This window comes from Pan troglodytes, chromosome 5 (genome assembly GCF_028858775.2).
Source record: "Pan troglodytes isolate AG18354 chromosome 5, NHGRI_mPanTro3-v2.0_pri, whole genome shotgun sequence".
In the NCBI taxonomy this organism is placed as follows: Eukaryota; Metazoa; Chordata; class Mammalia; order Primates; family Hominidae; genus Pan; species Pan troglodytes.
In genome coordinates this window covers 135,812,028-135,828,944 of record NC_072403.2, presented here as the reverse complement: position 1 = coordinate 135,828,944, position 16,917 = coordinate 135,812,028, and the positions used below count along the sequence as shown (strand labels likewise).

The window sequence follows — 16,917 nt, the reverse complement described above, 5'->3', positions numbered from 1 at the left end:
TAGACTAAAAAAGTGACCCAACTGTAGTATGCTGCCTACAAAAAAAGAAAACTCATCTCACCTGTTAAAAAAAATATAGACTGAATGAAAGTAAAGGGATGGAAGAAGATACTGAACAACCAAAATCAAAAGCAAAGAGGAGTAACTATACTTACATTACATAAAACAGACTTTAAGTCAAAAATGGTAAAAAGAGAAAAAGAGGGTCATTATATAGTGATAAAGGGATCAATTCAGCAAGAGGATATAATGATTCTAAATATTATGCACCCACACTGGAGAACTTAGATATACAAAGCAAACATTACTAGACGTAAAAGGAAAGAGAAACTCTAATACAATAATAATTGAAGAAATCAACACTTCACTCTTAGTATTAGATAGATCATTTACATGGAAAATTAACAAAGAAATATTGAATTTAAACTGTACATCAGACCAAGTGAACCTAACAGACATTTACAGAACATTTCACCCAACAGCCACAGAACACACATTTTTCTCATTAGCACATAAGACATTCTCCATGATCAATCATGTTAAGCCACAGAACAATTCTTAACAAATGTTTAAAAAATCAAAATCATAACAAGTATCTTCTCAGGACACAATAAAATAAAACTAGAAATCAATAAGAGGAACATTGGAAATTGTATAAATAGATGGAAGTTAAACAACATGCTCCTAAATGACCACTGGATGAAAAAATTTCTTGACATAAATAAAAACCAAAGCATAACACACAAAAATCTATGAGATACAAGTGCAGTGCTAAAAGGAAAATTTATAACAATAAACACTTACATCAGAAAAGTAGAAAGATTCCAAATAAATAATCTAATATACCCTTCAAGGAACTACAAAAGCCAGAATAATCCAAACCCCAAATTAGTAGAAGCAAAAGAATAATAAAAATCAGAGCAGAACTAAATGAAATTGGACTAAAAAACAACACAAAGGAACAATCAAATGAAAAGCTGGTTTTTTGAAAAGATAAACAAAATTGAAAAACTTGGAGCTAGTCGAACCAAGGAAAAAAGAAGACTCAAACAAAATCAGAAATGAAAAAGGAGCCATTACAACTGATACCATACAAATACAAAAGATCATCAGAGACTATTATAAACAACTACACAGTAACAAACTAGAAAACCTAGAGAAAGTGGATAAATTCTTTGACAGAGGAATTTATATTTCAGAAAGAAATAGAAAACCTGAGTAGATCAATAATGAGAAATGAGTAATTAGACTGTCAGTAATAAAAAATAAACTTCCCACAAATAAAAGTCTAAGACCAGATTGCTTCAATGCCAAATTCTACTAAACTTTCAAAGAAGAACTAGCACCAATTCTCAAACTGTTTTAAAAAATTGGAAAGGAGGAAATTCTCTCTAAGTCATTTGAAGAGGCCAGTTTTACTGTGATATCAAAACCAGAAAAGCACACACACACGCACACACACACAAATTAAAACTACAGGTCAATATCCCTGCTGAACATAGATGCAAAAATTCTCAACAAAATACAAGCAAACCACATCCAACAGCACATTAAAACGATAATATACCATGATCAAGTGGGATTTATCCCAGTGATGCAAGGATGGTTCTACATATGAAAATCAATCAACATGATGCATCACATCAACAGGATGAGGAACAAAACCACAAATATCTCAATAGATGCAAAAAAATTTGATAAAATTCAATATCCCTTCATGATAAAAACTCTTTACAAACTAGGCAATGAAAGAACATACCTCAACTTAGTGAAGACTACATATGACAACCCACAGCTAACATATTGAATGTGGAAAAGCTGAAAGTCTTTCCTCTAACATCTGGAACAAAATAAGCATGCCCACTTTCACCACTCTTATTCAATATAGTACTGAAAGTTCTGGCTGGAGCAATCAAGCAAGAGAAAGAAAGAAAAAGCATCAAAATTGAAGAAGAATAAGTCAATTTGTCCTTCCTTGCAGATGATATAAACTTGTATCTGGAAAAGCCTAAAGATTTCACCAAAAAAATCTTAAACCGATAAATAAGTCAGTAAAGTTGCAGGATACAAAATAAACATATAAAAATCAGTAGCATTTTTATACATCAATAATGAACTAGCTGAGAAAAAAATCAAGAAGGCAATCTCATTTACAATAGTTACAAAATGAACCAAATACATAGGAATAAATTCAACAAAGTGGGTGAAAGACCTCTATAAGGAAAACTATAAGATACTCATGAAAGTTACTGAAGAGGACAGGAACAAATGGAAAGCCATACTATGCTCACGGATCAGAAGGATTAAAATTGTTAAAATGACCATCCTGCCCAAAGCAATCTACAGATTCAATGAAATCTCTATTAAATTACCAATGCCGTTTTTCACAGACATAGAAAAAATAATACTACTATTCATATGAAACCAAAAAGACCCGGCATAGCCAAAGAAATCCTGAGCAAAAAGAACAAAGCTGGAGGCCTCCCACTACTACCTCACTCAAGTCAGGTAGTATGATGCCTGCATCTTTATTCTTTTTGAAAATATATTGCAAAGCTATAGTAACCAAAACAGGATAGTATTTGTATAAAAACAGGCATATAGACCAATGGAACAGAATGGAAAACACAGAAATAAATCAATGTGTTTATAGCCAACTGATTTTTGATAAAGGCATCAAGAACATACATTGTGGAAAGGATACCCTCTTCAATAAATGGTGCTGAGAAAATTGGATATCCACATGCAGAAGAACAAACTGGACTCCTTTCTCTTACTATATCTGAAAACCAACTCAAGATGAATTAAAGACTTAAATGTGAGACCTAAAACAATAAAACTACTAAAATAAAACATAAAGGAAACACTTCAGGACATTGTACTAGGCAAACATTTTATCGCTAAGACCTGAAAAGCACAGGCAACAAAATTAAAAATAGTCAAAGAGGACTATATTAAACTAAAAAGCTTCTGCACAGCAGAGCAAACAATCAACAGAGAAAGAGAAAATCTGCTGAATGGGAGAAAATATCTGTAAACTACTCTTCCAACAGAAGACTAATATCCAGAATACACAAGGAACTCAACAGCAAAAAAAAAAAAAAAAAAAAAAAAATCCAATTTAAGATGGGGAAACGATATGTATAGAGATTTCTCAGATGACAGCCAACAGGTATATGAAAAAATGTTCAACATCACTAATCATCAGGGAAATGCAAATCAAAACCACAATGAGATATCATCTTACTCTAGTTAAAATTATTTTATTAAAAAGACAGCAAAATAAGAGATGCTGGAGAGGATGCTGAGAAATCCACTAATTTCCATTGGTGGAAATGTAAATTAGTACAGCAATTATGGAAAAGAGTATGGAAATTTCTCAAAAAGCTAAAAATAGAACTACCATATGATTCAGCTATCCCACTACTTCATTTTTATCCAATGGAAAAGAAATCAGTTTATCAAATGGATACCTGCACTCCCATGTTTATTGCAGCACTGTTCACAATAGCAAATATATAAAAGCAACCTAAGTGTCCATCAATAGACAAATGGATAAAGAAAATGTGCTACATATACATAATGAAACACTATTCAGCCATAAGAAAAGAATGAAATCATGTTGTCCTTTGCAGAAATATGGACAAAACTGGAAAATACTATGTTAAGTGAAATAAGCCAGGCATAGAAAGACAAATACCATATGTTCTCACTCATATATGGAATCTAAAAAAAGTTGATTTCATGGAGGTAGACAATAAGAGATACCAGAGGCTGAAAAGGGTGTGTAGATGGTGAGAGCTTGTGAGAATTATAGAGAATTTGGTTAATGGGTACACATACACAGTTAGACAGAAGGAATAGGTTTTAATGTTTGATAGCAGAGTAGGGTGACTATAGTTAACAACAATCTATTGTATATTTCAAAAAAAAACTCTAACAGAGGACTTGAAATGTTCCAAGCATATAGAAATGATAAATGCTCGAGATGATAGGTTCCCAAAATATCATGACTTAATCACTGCACAGTCTATGCATGCAACAAAATATCACCTGCACCCCATAAATAGGTACAAATATTTGTATCAATAAAAAAAACTTTAAAACACAAAGCCTTTAAAGCCCATGTCTGTGGTTCTCTGGCTATGGGTAAAAAAAAGTAGGCAGTTCAGACACATGCTTTTAAGGCCCTAACAGGACTTTGGATCAAAGCTTTCTGCAACACAGGATATATTCTGGTGGTATACAGTATAGGGGAGTGAAGGGAAGAAAAAGAAACAACATAGAGGCTTTGAGATGAAAGAATACAAGTTAATTTTATGCAAATATAATATTTGAAATGGCATTTTCTCTCTCCTTAACTTCTTTTCACATAGCCTGGCTTTTTGTGGAAAAACAAGGAAACATATGTTCAGGTTAAGCTGTATGAGTTCATAGTCAGATCTAGAAAAAGTCCAAGTATTGTGTAAAGTTTGATATCTATTAGTGATAACAAGCTTCCCAGAACACAGACCTGATCTGAAGACAAAGGGCTAGAATAACTGCATTATGCAGCCATTTATCTTTTTTCACATCAATTGTATCACTAATCCCTAAAGGCACTGTGGTTCCCACAGAAGAAAGGTGACCGCCACAGTACGACTCCCATCCTGTTCCTGAATGTAGGAAGCCAAGCTTGGAGAAGTCAGACATACAAGAGCTCAGTAAAGACTCCAGCAGGAAAGGTCTTCCTTCCTGGGTATAACAACAATTAGAACCTCCAAGGTTTGTCCTTGAATGATCGTTTCCCAGTAGGGAGGGACTGCCAATCAATGGCTTTGATTGATGCCTCTACCTGATGTCTGTTCATGGGGTGATGCTCCACTGTCACCACAGACCCCCATGTGGCAGAGAACTCTCTTTTGGATGCCCAGGGCAGTGGTGCAGCTGTCTTAAACTTTTACAATTTCCAAAATAAAAAGGCAGGGGGAAAGAAGGAAAATCAACCCTGGAAATCTAAACAATTAGGCTTACAGAATTTATAGGTTTTACTCTATCACAGTATTACAATATCAGACCTTGTTCTGTAGAGGTAGCAGCAAATCAGCAGGTTTGCCTCCTCAATTCCAGTTTTCTTTTGTGTAATACAATCAATGATATAATCATCCAACATAATCTGACAGTTGATTTTTTTAAAAAGCAAATCATCTGAAAATGGTGAAAAGACTTCAAATTCCTTAAGGGAAACATGTTGTAAAATTTCCATGGTGATAATTTCATTAACACAGTGAGAATTTTGAAGCTCCATGTAAAATTAGATTTAAAAATCAAAGTATAAATTTCAGTTAAATCACATTTACCTCATCATGCCTACTAGAGCATATTACTTCAAATAAATATATTTAATGGCATTTTATATCATCAACATTTAAGAAACAAATGTACAAAACAATTTCAGAGAAATTAATGATGTGTGCCACCTAAATTGAAGACGTTCATTCTGAAAATCATTTACTTAAATGTAAGGCTCTTTCTAATTTTAAGAGAAATACTTCACTCTGCTCACCAACTGAATTCCTCATTAACCTAGCAGAATAGAGCAGCATTGTTGTGCAGCTGATAACCCTCCCTTTTTATTATGCAAATAAGACTATACAGGTGGTTACAGATTTTCAAATAACTGTTACTAATTACACATTATTCTCCAATGCCATAATAAAAATGGAATGAACTTGATATTGACATAAGGAAAACATTAAGTTTAAGGAAATGATACAGTATCAGAAACAGATGTTACCATAAATTACACTCTAATAATTTAAGGGTGAAATTGTGCTGAAGGCTCAGTCATCCATAGTGGATTTCTTTATGTCTTACCCAACAGGAATCAGGGTTAAACGTTCTAAATATGGTTTAATCTCACTTGAATTATATCTGATTGAAAGTTGCAATTTGACACAATTGACGAATTTCTCAGAAATCCAATTGTTATGTAGAAATGGTACACTTGCAAGGGTAACTCATGGCAACACAAGTCATGAAGTTCTGCTTGCTAAAACACAAAAAGGAGAAGGGAGTGAGTCAGCTTCACACATTAAAGCAGGACATGCCAAGTGACAGTGGTCCTGGTGAAGCTGCCAAGCTGACTTCAGCATTACTGCCAGATTTAAGAAACACCTGCTGGGACCACAGGGTACATGTTCATAGTCACTCAGTCATTGAGGAAGAAGGTGCCAGGCCTAATTTTGAGGAACTTTAGAGGGCAATGCAGCCTGGATCTCACCTTCTTAAAGGCCTTTAGATTTAAACTTTAATATTGTCTCTATCTGAATTTTACCACACAGTCACAGACACACTGACATGACAAATTGAAAGCGGTGTTCATATTAAAATTCTTAATATACCACATCCTTCATAAGAATATTAGACATTTCTTCATTTTCTAATGCACCAGAGCCTCAACATTGGAAGTAGCTGGACTAATCTTGACCAGTTAGAGGCTTTGGTAAACCCAGAAACAGGAACTTGAAGACATTGATGAAAAAGATGCACCCTGTGCTAGGTTTAAAATATTGTCATAAACACCATTATTAATAAGTAGGGAAGAAAATATTAGAGTTCAATATGAGTGCCTTATCATCTTCAGCATTAATAATAGCTTCAATTTATGAACTACCTCTATTTTTCCCTGACTTTATAACTTTGTGCAAATATATAAAATATTATTCCTATATCTGGAAGTTTCCATACATAAAATCTACATATGTCTGTGTGTGCATGTGTGTTGGGGGTGGGTAACGTGATGGTTTCTAAAACACATTCAATACTGCTCTTATCCCTTAGATAAGATATCAATCCCCCACAGGGTAAGGTGAAATGCTATCCATATCGAGAGCTATGGCCTTAACCTAAGAAGTTTAGTGAAAGAGTTTTCAAAAGAATGGGAAATAATGCTTGGAAGTTGCTACTGAATAAAAAAAAAGTCCAAGTCATTGCTGCAACCTTTTTCTTGATCCCAAAGTAAACTCTCTAATTAAACAAGAGATATATTTCTAAAGTTTCTCAAGTTTTATATTTTTCCTTATCAAAGTGTTTGTCGCCAAGAAGAGATTATGTTTCTTTTTTTAGGCATCAGTAAACACAGGATGTGGAATAAGGCTACAATTATCTGGATGATATTTAGCCCAAGGTCAGTAAGGATTTCCAAACATGAGCACATGATTCCATGAAACTTCCTGAACTAGTTGAAGAATGTGGGACCAAAATAGAAGGCTACACATGAGGTAGGGATAGGGTACTAAAAGACAAAGGCGGGGAGTCAAGGGGAAAGCTGGGTTAGGGTTTCCTTTGAGAAAGTGAGACTAGTTCTGAAGTCTGATTAGGGGTTAAAGTGGGAATCTCATAATCTTCATAGTCTAAGCCACAGGATCTGCCATTTGAAGAAGTGATTTTTATCCTAATTCCTACCAGGGTGGGATGGCAGAACTGGAATGAAGGCTGATGACAAGGCTATCTAATTTTGCTGCTTGCATCAGAAACTAAGAAAGGCACTCCAGAAGTGAAAAACCAGGGGAAGGTATAAATATTGAAGAAGAACAAAGGGCTGACATGTCTTTTTTCCTTCCTTTAGGTCCAGCAATCTTTTAAAGAAATCAGAGTTATTCCCTAGGACTATAGAGAGAACATCAAAGACTCCCTTTGGAATCAATTAATGCCTGCAAATAATATTTATCTAAAATTTCACTCAAGGATATATGATTGGTAAATACTTAAATTCAGTGAGGACCAATAACACAACTCTGTGAACAAAGTGCTTGTGTTTGCTTGGTTTTTAACATTATTACAATATCACTAAGCATTTGGCAAATAAATTAAAATGGTATTATTAAACTAAAGTGTTCTGACCCTTATAAAATATCTCCAAATTTGTTCTTCCAGTAGTTCAGCTGAATACCTAGAACAATGGAATACCCAAGGAGGTTGAGTATACATTAAAGTCTATTTTCAATGAAGTGGTGACAACTATTAAGCTCAAGGTGACTTTTCATAGAAAAAGACTAGCAGTACAGTGCAATGACTATGAGTCAGATACTTCATATGTTATCTCCTAAAATCTTTCCAACAACCCATTGACATGGGTACTTATTTCCATTTTAAAAACTGGAAGACTGACTGAGGCTGCTTTTAAGAAGCATAGTCAGGAACTGAATCCATGATTGCCTATGCCAAAGCACTGTCCCCTTTCCACAAGGGGACAAAGAATCACCTCTAGGAGAATACTAGGATTCTTAAAGATGATTTTATCATATCTTTGCAATGACAGTTTTCCTAAAGGAGTCAAATAATAACACAAGTCACAAGAAAAATTTTTTGAAACAGTAACTTACTATTTCGGGTGAAAACAAGCTGTATATATCTGTCCCAATATTCAAGTATTTGAGGAAAGAATAATAGGCATATTTAATAGGTGATAAGCACCTTAGAAAAATCTGGTTGTATTGTACACACTTACCAATTATAACTCAGAGATAACCATAGGTTCTTTTATAAGCCCAGTGGCTGTTAACCTATTATAATAGTTTATCAACTGCATTCCTTTCCAACTACCCTTGATAGAAATGTGTAATTATTAAAACTATCAACGTAAATGCATTTGAATTAAAACAAACCACACTGTAAATTTTATGGCCATAAGTTTTGTAATGCACATGGGATTGAATAATATGCTATAAATTGACTGCTTTAAGAGAGAAAATATAGCTTATAACACAGCAGCTAAAACCTAATAATCGTTTAGTAAGAGTACTTGACTCAATTATTGTATAAATGAGCACTCCTACAGGATGAACTGAGTTGTGGTTACAATGCAATCTTAAATAAAAAGTGAGACCTTTAAAACAGATGCCAACTGTTGTGAAGCTATTGATAAGGTTTGTTAATTTAAATCATGGCTCATAGGATTATGTTTAAGAAGCCAGTCTTCCACGATGACAAGTCACACCTTGAAATTGCCTTCATAGTCATGAAACCCTAGAGCTATTCAAGACCCTGAGATGTCCTTCAGCTTTGGCCAACAAAAATATCAGCAATAAGTACTGCTCACATTCCACCTGCAGCATAGTCTAAATGAAGGTAAATAAGGCATTCATGCAAGAAATTAAAACATGGCAGAAAATAATACTGAGCTCCAGGGTAAAATTTAGTCTTGTGTCAAAAGTAAAAATCAATGAATGTAACTTAAGAATATAAAATCTCCAACAGTATCTCATTAGTGTAATGCAGAACTTTACTCCAGGGACAATTTTTTAAAAAGCGTTTATTTTAATTTTATCATGCTTTTAAACAAATTCTTCAATGTCTACAACTATAAGCAGGAAAACTCTTTAACTCTTTTATTTAATTATTAAATATCAGTATTATGTATTATTCTATTAGTATTAGTCATTCATTTGATTATTCCTATTCTGCTGACTTAAAATGTAAGTGAACATTCTGTTCCAATATGCTCAATTTTCATTCCATTTCATAAATGAAAAAATAATTTCTCATGTGCTCCTCAGTAACAAATTTTAGACTATGAAACCATTGGGACAACTGTTCTTAGGACTCATCAGCAATACGTAAAAAATAAAGTGATCTAATTTTAGACACACATAAAATGATGATGTTAGCAAAAGTCAACTAGCTATTTAATAATGCTGCATCTTTAGAGTGCTACATACTAGCTATTTTATAGCTATTTCTGATGCTTTGGGGGTGGATTGCAGAACCAGAGCATAAAGTCAAGTCAAACTGAAGCTGAAGTCCAAGGATAGAATCTGCAGGGAAGGGATTGGTAAAAAAAGAGGTGGCACACAGCAACAATTTATGGGTGCATGCCTAAAGTATGAAAGGAAAGGGAAGAATTGACGCCATAGATACAAAAGCCAATCATGGGGAATTTCTCATACATCTTTTATCCAGGCTTCTTTCTGAACCCTGAAGCAGGGCAACAGATTCTTGGAAATGCTATTCCTGGAAGCTATGCATGTAACAGCAGGGCAGATGAATTGTTTTGCTTGATGCTGCTGTGCTGATTATAATATTTGTGTTTGAAATACCTTCTTTATATGTTTATATACATAGTCGTGCACCACAAAATGATGTTTAAGTCAATGACTTATATATATGATGGTGATCCTGTAAGATTATAATGGGGCTGAAAAATTTCTATCAACACCATCATAACATAGCAGTGAGAGGCATTACTCATGTGTTTGTGGTAATACTGTGGTATACAAATCTGTGCTGCCATGGGACAAAAATACAACAAATACAATTATGTACAGTATATATAACACTTGATTATGATAACAAATGACTATATGACTGGTTTACCTATTTACTATAATATAATTTAGTGTAATTTTAGAGTGTACCCCTTCCACTAATAAAAAAAAATATTAAGTATAAAACAGCATCAAGCAGTCCTTCAGGAAGAATCCCAGAAGGCAATGTTATCAGGGCAGACTTGTTATCAGCTCCACATGTTATTGCCCCTGAAGACCTTCCAGTGGTATAAGATATAAAGGTGGAGGACATTGCTATTGGTGGCCCTGACCCTGGAGAGGCCTAGGCTAATGTGTGGGTTTGTGTCTTCGTTTTTAACCAAAAAAGTTTAAAGAGTAAAAAAAAAAAAAAAAATTTAAAAATAGCAAAACGCTTATAAATTAAGGACATAAAGGAATAAAAAATTTGTACAGCTGTACAATGTGTATTTTAAGCTAAACATTATTACAAAAGAATCAAAAGTTTAAAAATGAAAAATTTTATAAAGTAAAAATATTACAGCAAGCTAAGGTTAATTTATTATTGAAGAATGAAAAAATTTTTAAATAAATTTAGTGCAGCCTAAGTGTACAGTGTTTATAAAATCTTAGTGTACAGTAATGTCCTAGGCCTTCGCATTCACTCACCATGACTCACTCACTCACTCAAAGCAACGTCCAGTCCTGCAAGCTCCATTCATGGCAAATGCTCTATACAGATGTACCATTTTAAATCTTTTATATCACATTTTTACCTGTACCTTTTCTGTGTTTACATATGTTTGGATACATGATACATACATACTTATCTTTGTGTTACAAGTGCCTACAATATAGTAACATGCTATACAGGCTTGTAGCCTGGGAGCAAAATGCTATATCATATGCCCTAGATGTGTAGTAGGCTGTACCATCTAGGTTTGTGTAAGTACTCTCTATGATGTTCACACAATGACAAAATCATGTCACAACACATTTCTCAATCCCTGTCATTAAATGATGCATGACTCTGTGTGTGTGTGTGTGTATCTATATATATACATATACACACATACACACACACATATATACACACACACAGGAACACACACACCCACACACACAAACCAAACACGCATATAAAATACATATAAGTGTAGGGCATTCAGAGCACGGCTTACGTGATTTTTTTGTGCTTTAAGTGTTTTTGTATGATTCTAGCCAATGGTGGTTAGCCTGGCCAACTAAACTGGAATTTTGTCTCACAAGCAGCAGATTCCTAGCACTCTCAGCCAACAGTGTTCCACATCCTTATCCTGGGTCAAGTAATTTTTTAATGTATGCTTCTCTCACTATTATGTCCCTTTCTGCCACTAATTAAGCAGTCTGGGCCCATTAATGACTGACAAATAGAGGCTAGACCTGCTACCAGAAAACAAAGAAACTGCCTATCACTGGGTTTCAGCATGCCTATATTAAGAAGGCTCCAGGTTTCTTCTTGCAAATGGTTGAATAAAAATTAAGTAACAATCTTCAAGGAGTTTAGCATTGGTAGAAGAATTCTGTCATTATGGAGAGCACCGCTGGGACAACACATACTTGCAATAACTGGAAAAAAAGTGTGGCTGGAAGAATCATGACTTGAAAAACTGGAGATGGAATAGCATAATTGGGAACGAAGAATTCATCTTCATAGGAACTAAGGCAGCATTTTCAAACTGCAGGTTCTGATCTACTTATTAATGGGTCAAAAATCAGTTTTGTCAATCACAACTTTTTTTTGTTTTCAGTAAGTAATAGTAAAAAATTGAATATGATAGAAAATATCAGAGTGCATTATTCCCAGTAAACTACTGGCCATATGATTTTTTCTTCATTTATAATTTATGTATTGGTGGTCATACATATGTATCTATCCATGAGTCACATTTTACAATGAATGAAAGTCAGCAGCTTAAGCAGAAACTACCATAAGTATTGCTAGTTAGTACTCTGTTTTGTGGAATGTGCTGCCCAGAGTAAATGGGTTATGAGGATATGTAAATGGGTCCACTGGTGTTACAAATCTCAATTTGAAGAGTCTGCGGGGTAAGGCATTAGTTTACCTGGGTAGACTAACACTTGGTATGTCTATTGAACACTGAGCCCCTGTGTGCTAAGTGCCACCCCTGCACTCTCTGCAGCTATCTTTATTTTTGGGCTCCAGTTCAGTTTCCTGATTGGCACTCTATGACTTCATTAAAATTAGAGACTTATTCGGAACCCCAAGCCTCTTGGTTGGAGTCTTAACATTGTGTCTAGATCCTTCCAAACTCTTGCTTCCATTTTCTAGATCCTTTTACTTATAGTTCTAAAGTCTGACTCGTAATCTGTTCTGAAAATCAACTACAGCTATAATGTCTCCTGACATCCTAGAATCATTGCCTGATTCTTAAAACCTCCCTTTGCCTTATCTTAGTCACCAAAATTTTATTTCCTGAGAGATAGGGCTGGACTTTACCATGCTCTTTGAATATTCTAGGCAAGATTAATGACTGTTGCTTAAGAACTAACCCACCATATGGATGAGTTCTGCGTAGCAATGTCCACTGTTCCTTCACAAACATATACTGCATAATCCCTAATATATTCAACAGAGTCTGTCTGGGTTAAGACAGTTACCAGTCTAACTTTCCATGATTCTATAGATGGACCCTTTCTCCCATCTTTTTGGTATCAAGTAGGATTGCAATAGTCAATAAATGCAGGCCATTCTCTGAGTCCGCCGTAGGGAAAACATTATATATAATATGTAAAATATATATAATATATATAAGTATATATTATATATAAAAATATATAATATATAAATATTTGTTATATATTATGTATAATATGTGTGTGTGTGTATATATATATATACACAAAGAACTGCCCTTGTAAATGAGTTCTGGTTTCATGGCAATTGCAAATTGTTCTATCTCTGGCCACTTGACTGAAGAATTGTAAAGACAATCACAGTGAAACATGAAGTGTTCAAATAAACTTCTACGAGGTCAAAATAACTTTTTAAGTATGTTTTCATGGCATCTGCCCTTCCCTTTTTAAAATCTCTTCCCCTAGTGTTTAAAATGAGCTTATTCAATTCTAAGCCAAGAAATCTTATTTAGTAATGAACTAGGCTGCAAGTGACAGAAAATTCAGCTAGTAGTAGCTTAAACAAATAGAGTTTTGTTTTTCTCACCAAAGAAGACTGGATGGAGGTAGGTGGCTGCTATTAGTGGTTCAGCAACTCAAACATATCAGGACTGAGATTTCAGGGATTCTCTTGACCTTTTCGTGTGCTTGTTTCCTCATGAAGCTGTGTGCATCAGATTCATGTTCAAGGCCCAAGAGGAGCATGGGAGCAGAAACGACACTGCTGGCTACAACTGACCCCATTCATAATGAAAACAAACACTCTTCAAGAAACTCTTGGAGCAGCTTGAAGGGAGCACATGGACATCTACAGCTACAAAGAAGGCTGTGAAATTGAGGAAAAGTACTGTCAAGATTAACTGAGCTAGATAACAATTCATTGCTTGTGCTGCTCACATTGATACCCCAAACAAATTGGGCTCTAATAAGAATGAGGGCAGGGAAAATGGGCATCAAGTCAGGAATTAGCAGAGTTTACCACTGCAGGCCATCTCTAGCTATGTAGTCAATGGCTCAGAGAAATGCAGATATTTACTATTATTTTCATAAATGGTTGAGTCCTTAATGTGTAATTTAAGATATCACCACATATTTATTGATCCGTAAGTAATGATGAAGCAATTTATAGAAAACGTTGTTCTTCTTTTCACATGCAGTCATGCACTCTCAATGTTTTTATTGTATAAACTGGAGCAAATAAGTGTCAATGCATGGGCTCAATCTCAAGTTTTAAAAGAAAGCATTCAAATTTAATTAGAAGAGTAAATGGAAGATGACTGTACTTGGCATAGGGATACCTGGAGTCCATTTCCAATTGTGCTTCTTATGAACAGAGAAGTCCTGAACAAATCTAAATCTTTTCTAGAAATCAAGACACATCCAATGAGTTAAGTTGAATTTAGTGATAAATTTACTCTAACTCAAAGCATGGTTTTAACTTTCCAGAGTAGAAGAGGTGATTCCTGAGGTATGAGGCAGAGACTAGACTTGGGCTTCTTAAGGCTCATATACCTATTATGTTAAAATATCCTTAATAACAGACATTTCCAAAAACCTAATAGCAGAACAGCAAATCATTTTGTGGTGGTGGTGGTGGTTTGCTGCTCCTAGATTTTTGGAGCTGGCTGCTATTTTTGAAGTGTGACAGAGTACAGTAGTCACAAACCTAATTGTTTTTTCTCTAGAATTTGACAGGGAATAATTAGGTTTCAGTTTTTACTTATGGCCAGATTTCAGTAATGAATGCCCATTTGTATTGAAGAGGTTTACATTTCACAAAAACTGCTGGATCAGTTCAGACCGAGAGTATTCCCACTAGAATAATAGTATTGAACACCATGTACTGTAATATTAATTCATTTTGTTATCCTGTCTTTTGTTCACTGGATGATAGTTCCATAAATTGTTCATGCAATTTGTGGCGGTAAATCATAAAATTTAGTGGCACACAAATAACAACACTATAGCATAATCAGCCCTAACATCAAAAGTCTTGTTTAGTTCCTGCCAATTAACCAAAATATTTCAATGTACATTTTGTCTTCATTTAAAGAGTTAATACATTATCTTTATATTTTTACTCCTCTTCATTTTGTATCTTCTTTAAATTATAGCATATTATAGATATATAACTTTTGTTTTATGCCTGTCAGCATTTTATTTTAGGGCTGCTTTCTTCCTGTGGCATCTTTTCTTTGACACTGCAGATATTTCCATGTAGAAATTTTTCTTTTCCTTTAGATTCTGTTCTTAAAATGTATTATGCATTTTGTCCCACATCTCAATATATAAAAGCAATAATAGGAGTAATTAATGTTTTGCCATTTTACTTCTAGTTTATGCAGAATAGTCATTTGATTATCAAACCCATCTAGGGTCTGCAATTAGACCGAGTTTCACAGCTGCTCTCTTCTCTTTTCCTATAATGCATGTTCCTTTCTTTGGAGCTGTTGTTTTCCAATGTGTGTGATGCACAATGCTCAGAATGCATCTTCAAAATAAATGTGGTTTCTCTTTCTATCTTCAAGGCCAAAATGAAGAGACACTGTATTGAGCTTTTCAGAATTAAAGTGGCGCTTTTAGTGCCCATATTTTTTTGTAATAGTGGATGCAGTCAGCAACTTTGTCAATTCGGTTGTCACTGTCACACTAGGCTTTCCAGATGTTCAAGTGCAGAAATGTCATGAAACACCACAGCAAGGATGCATTTCTTTTTATTCTTTTATGCTTTTTCTTGTCTATTTTTTTCCCTAAAGAAAGAGGGAACAAAAGAATAGCCATGGCAAGTATGGCTATTCACCAGTCTCCTTAAATGCCTAAGAAAAAAGCACAAAAGAACCTCCAGAATACTTTCAGTGACTATTAATATAAATGTAGCACAGTTTCCATGGTTGGAAAATTAAATTTTAATATTTGAATTAGATGACAATCCTGTATTAACTCTGTTAGAACTTAAAGACCTTTTATCTATATGATTAAATGACATTAGATAACTGATATAAAAAGATTAAATTTATTTTTCTAAAATTAGTATAGTATTGGAACATATTTATCTTTTTAAAGAAATCTTTTTTTCTAATAACATTTAATAAGATTTCCATTAGCACTAAGCCTTAATCAAATACACTCTTAAACTTAACACATTCAAAAATTTATAAAATAACATTTGAAGCTGGAAGAGGGCCTTATAAATTATCTAGATACATTGATAGTTTATAAAAAAATGTGATGGTGTTAATTAATGTATTGTAAGAATATCACATGCATGCACATTGGTGTGTTTGGGAGAAACACATTACTTTCTAATTTCACTTTATAAATTAATGGCTTTGACAGTCATGACAGACATTCTAAGCCAAACACTTGGATACCACCTCATAATTTCACACCTCCCCAAGAAAGATATCTTTGTATAAGGTCACACTACATTGCCACTTGTTTTCACCAAAAAACAAGAAAGATTAAATAAATATATAAATATATTTATTTATTTAATATATTTATTTTTAAATATATGTATTTAATATATTTTTCAATAAATATATATTTATTTAATATATTTATTTCTATATATATGAAATATCTATATATTCCAAATATATATATAGAAATATATATATTTCAATTATATCTGTTCTTTCTGGCTCCAAATTAAGTTTACAGATGTCAGTCTGATAAAGTTACCTTTTTATTCATTGAAGACAGTTTCTTAATTTTGTTTGAAAATTCTGTCTTTTAGGAAAACTACTCAAACTACTCATTTGGAAAGGGAAAAAATGTAGAAAATAGATTTGACAACTTTTCTAGAGACTTGTAACAGCACAGCTAAGGCATCACATTTCAGATGAATTTTACTAATTTTATTTAAATTTCAGAAATTAAATAATTTTAAAAGCACTGTCACGGTGACTGGCCAAAAATACATTTTGAATGTAAATTCCTTCCTGAAAAGTACTGTGGTCCAATCAAATTAGGA

The 16,917-nt window shown here is 33.9% G+C and overlaps 1 protein-coding gene across 6 annotated transcripts in view; it reads right to left on the bottom strand.

Annotated features, from left to right (window-relative positions):
* NKAIN2 (sodium/potassium transporting ATPase interacting 2) overlaps positions 1–16,917 on the bottom strand; it is a 1,022,574-nt gene that overhangs the window by 876,097 nt on the left and 129,560 nt on the right. Inside the window, exon 1 of one of the 6 annotated variants that reach the window (XM_054686921.2) lies at positions 13,489–15,944. The exons of the other annotated variants lie outside the window; for them this stretch is intronic. The gene's annotated coding sequence lies outside the window, so the exon portion shown is untranslated. Of the gene's footprint in view, positions 1–13,488; positions 15,945–16,917 lie in introns of those variants that run through there. 6 annotated transcript variants of the gene reach the window in all.